Source organism: Oratosquilla oratoria, chromosome 38 (genome assembly GCF_046742065.1).
Source record: "Oratosquilla oratoria isolate Oo_2021 chromosome 38, ASM4674206v1, whole genome shotgun sequence".
NCBI classification, from domain to species: domain Eukaryota; kingdom Metazoa; phylum Arthropoda; class Malacostraca; order Stomatopoda; family Squillidae; genus Oratosquilla; species Oratosquilla oratoria.
The window spans coordinates 16,263,420-16,268,419 of NC_134814.1; positions in this window are offsets into that span (position 1 = coordinate 16,263,420).

Consider the following 5,000-nt stretch of genomic DNA (forward strand, 5'->3'; position numbering starts at 1 on the left):
CGTGTGGACGAAGTAGTAAACAGTATAAAAACGCTAAAATAAGCTCTTGGTCAGGCATGACTACCACCACCTAGACCTAGAAATGGACTGACGATTGTGCATACTTGTTTTGTAACGTGTGGACACGCAGGGGTGTTCCGTATAGTTTGCACAAACTCGTAACGCGCAAGTTAGTCGCTGTGTCTGGAACCCCTTTAGGCTGAGTAGACCTGTCAGTCACTGTGTTCCGTTCTCATTTAAATAAATACCTAAGTAAGATGCTGTAATGATTATAATCTATTTTATATCATTTGTTTTTGTTTTGTTATCATTTGTCTGTCTGATTTTCATTTATTATTAGTTATATGTCAATTCACTATTATCTACTATTTACCTGTTAGTTTATTATTCAACTATACCTATGCATTTATTTATGTATTTTATTTGTTATTTACATTATTATAGTTTTTCTTTATTGTTTTATTATTAATAAGATTTTTTTTCGCATCCGACCTAGATATGGACCAAAAGGTCTCCTGTCGGCATGCTCCGCCTTTGTAATCCTTATTCTTCTCCACTCTGTTCAATCCATCCACACCGCATCCTCCATTCCTCCCTCCAACGATCTTCCTCTGTTTCTTGGTGCGTCCTTGATTCCTTAGATCCATCTCATTCTAAGGATATCCCAACCAAGGTATGGTCATCATAATAAAACAACAGGGCAGGACTCGCAGTAATGGGTATAAACTGGACAAATTTAGATTTAAGAAGGAAATAGGCAAGAATTGGTTTACTAATAGGGTGGTCGATGAATGGAATAAACTTAGTAACCATGTTGTAAGCGCTGAAACTATCAGTTGTTTTAAAAAACGATTAGACAACTTTATGGATGGGGATGACAGGTGGTGATGGATACGGAGCTGCCTAGTGTAGGCCTTATGGTCTTTTGCAGTCTCCTTTATTCTTATGTTCTTATGTTATCTATCCTTGAGTTCACCAAACAGATCTAGTCGGATGCGATCAGATTGGATCGTGTATGTTGACCGGACAAAATAAAATCAATACAGATCTGTCCGGCAATCTCAAGACCAGATCGTAGCGTGGATGGGATCCCTAAGAGATCCACAGGGAGATCCACCTTGTGATCCACCTTGTGATCCACCTTGTGATATTCAGTCTGAAATCTTTTTCGGAAAGTGATCTTCTGTCATCCTTTGCATATATCCATACCACCGTAACTTGCTTCGTTCTAACATTGCCAACATGAAACTTGCATTCAGATCTTCTGTAATGGCAGTCTATCCTCGTTGCACTTCTTATCATCCTTAGCATTTCTGTTTCTGTTGCATGGTTTTTTTTTTTTTTTTTTTTTTTTTTTTTTTTTTTTTTTAAGGCTAACGACCCATAATGGGGTCATTAAGCCTGGTGTGAAGTTGTTCAGTCTCCAAGTTTTTTTGTTTTGTTTTTTTGGTTTTTTGTTTTGTTTTCTGTCGTGTGTATGGATCTTAGACTTGATCTTCTATGTTACAGACCAGGTTTCTGAGCCATAATGAACGGCATATTTGAAAATACTAATTATGCGCGTTTTTATGCAGCATGTTTTAATTAATGTATCTGAGGTGTTTATATTCTTAAAATTAATTCAAGAAAGTTCATATTAATGTTCATATTCATTTCAAATTAGCTTGTGTGTGAGGTCGTTGTCATGTGTGATTTTGGAATGACTGAAGTACTGACCAAAAGTCATTGGGAATTTAATTCACTTCATGATTCTCTTCTTTTACGATGAGAAGCCTTCGTCAGGAGGCGCTTAACTGCAACTATGGTCGTTACCTTTGCCCTGTGTGCTCAGCCTTCCAAGACCAAGTAGAGATAGGATCGAAAACAATCCACATTATGGTACACTGTATCACGTTTTGTCGTCACAGATAAATGGGGAAATACATCAATAAATGATTTGTCCAATTTTCCTACGCTAATGAATGGACAGCGAAAGATGATTAGGCAATCAGTGGAATCCAATTGACAATTAGAGTTGGTCTGGGCCCTTATGCACAAAGGGACACTCTCGAACACAATATTTATTTGCGCAAAGCAAGGGAAATTTTATATTGATACGCCATTTATGAAATAAAGCTTCAGAGCCAAATCCCTTTTGTTGTTACCAAAATAAAATATTATTTGTGATGACAGCTTCTCCCGAACATTTTCTTTTTATGTCTCTCCGTCATTAGACTATCTTACATACATCATACATATACCAAAGGCTTTTTCCCCCTACATGGGGGGTAGCCACGAAGAAAAAGGCATAGAAACCACTCCCACCCATACCATTTCCTATATATTCCACTCCCCTCCATCCTCCTCAATCCCTCTTATCTTGGCACCTCCTGGATGACGGGTCATCCCTGCATCCTGTCCACTGCCCTGGGTCAGAAGCAGTTTAAAATTGAAATTGCCCAGAGTAGACATCATGCAAGGACAAAACCGTTAAAACCGTTATTAAAATTACAACGGTTTCGCTTGTTAAATCTTTTTTCAAATACATGAAAAAGTTTCAACTGACAGAATGTTGTGCTTTTAATAAAGATTTCATCTTTACATGGTGTCTACTCTCTTCTTTAAGCACTGTGGCATCCTCACGCCATCAATAATACTTTGAATGTCTTCTTCTGGTCTTCAGGTCTTCATCTTGACCTCGTTTTGTGTGTTTTATTCACTTGAGGAGGATTCCCTCCCAAAGGAGCTCAGAAGAACAGAGGGTGGTTAATTCCAGGCAATCTTATTCAGCTGAGGGCCTGGATCTCCTTCCCAAAAGAGCCCAGAGTAACAGAGTGGTTAGTTCCAGGCAAACTTATTCAGCTGAGGGCCTGGATCTCCTTCCCAAAGGAGCCCAAAGGAGCAGAGGGTGGTTAATTCCAGGCAATCTTGTTCAGCTGAGGGCCTGGATCTCCTTCCCAAAGGAGCCCAGAGGAACAGAGGGTGGTTAATTCCAGGCGATCTTATTCAGCTGAGGGCCTGGAGCTCCTTCCCAAAGGAGCCCAGAGGAACAGAGGGTGGTTAGTTCCAGGCGATCTTATTCAGCTGATGGCCTGGAGCTCCTTCCCAAAGGAGCCCAGAGGAAGAGAGGGTGGTTAATTCCAGGTAAGCTTATTCAGCTGAGGGCCTGGATCTCCTTCCCAAAGGAGCCCAGAGGAACAGAGGGTGGTTAATTCCAGGCAATCTTATTCAGCTGAGGGCCTGGATCTCCTTCCCAAAGGAGCCCAGAGTAACAGAGGGTGGTTAATTCCAGGCGATCTTATTCAGCTGAGGGTCTGGATCTCCTTCCCAAAGGAGCACAGAAGAACAGAGGGTGGTTCATTCCAGGCGATCTTATTCAGCTGAGAGCCTGGATCTCCTTCCCAAAGGAGCCCAGAGGAACAGAGGGTGGTTAATTCCAGGCGATCTTATTCAGCTAAGGGCCTGGATCTCCTTCCCAAAAGAGCCCAGATGAACAGAGGGTGGTTAATTCCAGGCAATCTTATTCAGCTGAGGGCCTGGATCTCCTTCCCAAAGGAGCCCAAAGGAACAGAGGGTGGTTAATTCCAGGCAAGCTTATTCAGCTAAGGGCCTGGACCTTCTTCCCAAAGGACCCTAGAGGAACAGAAGGCGGTTAATTCCAGGCAAGCTTATTCAGCTGAGGGCCTGGATCTCCTTCCCAAAGGAGCCCAGATGAACAGAGGGTGGTTAATTCCAGGCAATCTTATTCAGCTGAGGGCCTGGATCTCCTTCCCAAAGGAGCCCAGAGGAACAGAGGGTGGTTAATTCCAGGCAATCTTATTCAGCTGAGGGCCTGGATCTCCTTCCCAAAGGAGCCCAGAGGAACAGAGGGTGGTTAATTCCAGGCAATCTTATTCAGCTGAGGGCCTGGATCTCCTTCCCAAAGGAGCCCAGAGGAACAGAGGTGGTTAATTCCAGGCGATCTTATTCAGCTGAGGGCCTGGATCTCCTTCCCAAAGGAGCCCAGAGGAACAGAGGGTGGTTAATTCCAGGCGATCTTATTCAGCTGAGGGCCTGGATCTCCTTCCCAAAGGAGCCCAGATGAACAGAGGGTGGTTAATTCCAGGCAATCGTATTCAGCTGAGGGCCTGGATCTCCTTCCCAAAGGAGCCCAGAGGAACAGAGGGTGGTTAATTCCAGGCAATCTTATTCAGCTGAGGGCCTGGATCTCCTTCCCAAAGGAGCCCAGAGGAACAGAGGGTGGTTAATTCCAGGCGATCTTATTCAGCTGAGGGCCTGGATCTCCTTCCCAAAGGAGCCCAGAGGAACAGAAGGTGGTTAATTCCAGGCGATCTTATTCAGCTGAGGGCCTGGATCTCCTTCCCAAAGGAGCCCAGAGGAACAGAAGGTGGTTAATTCCAGGTGATCTTATTCAGCTGAGGGCCTGGATCTCATGATGAAGGGGTCGGGTCGGGTTGAAAGGGCATTTCAGTTGGGATCCGACCAATCAGATAATTCTAATCAAGGCTCATATATTACTAAAGTTCCCCTGAACAGCCCTCGTTCATCATCGATACGTCCTTGATACAAAGGCTCGAGGAGACTCCACCGTGATCGATGGTCTGCGCGGACACTATAGCATAAACTTGGACTCTTCGTGTGATTGATGATGGAAACACGTACTATCATCGAGTAAACATAAGAGAATCATCCAGTGACCGGTTATATGGACGTAGATTCTACTATCGATCAATTATAACAACTGATATTCCCCTAGTAATCAATCATTTTAATATGAAGCATGGGTGATTGTATGAAATAAATTTCCTTTTGTGATCGATGCCATAAGCACGGGTTTTCTTTAGTAATCGATGACCCAAAGACGTGCTCCATTTGTTATTGATCACACAAACATAAATTCGCTATTGATCAGTGATACAATTACTGATACTACCCAGTGATTCATTATGTGAACAGAGATTGCCCCCAGTGATCGATGCTATGATCACCGATTTCCCTAGTGACCAAGCAGGGATTGACAC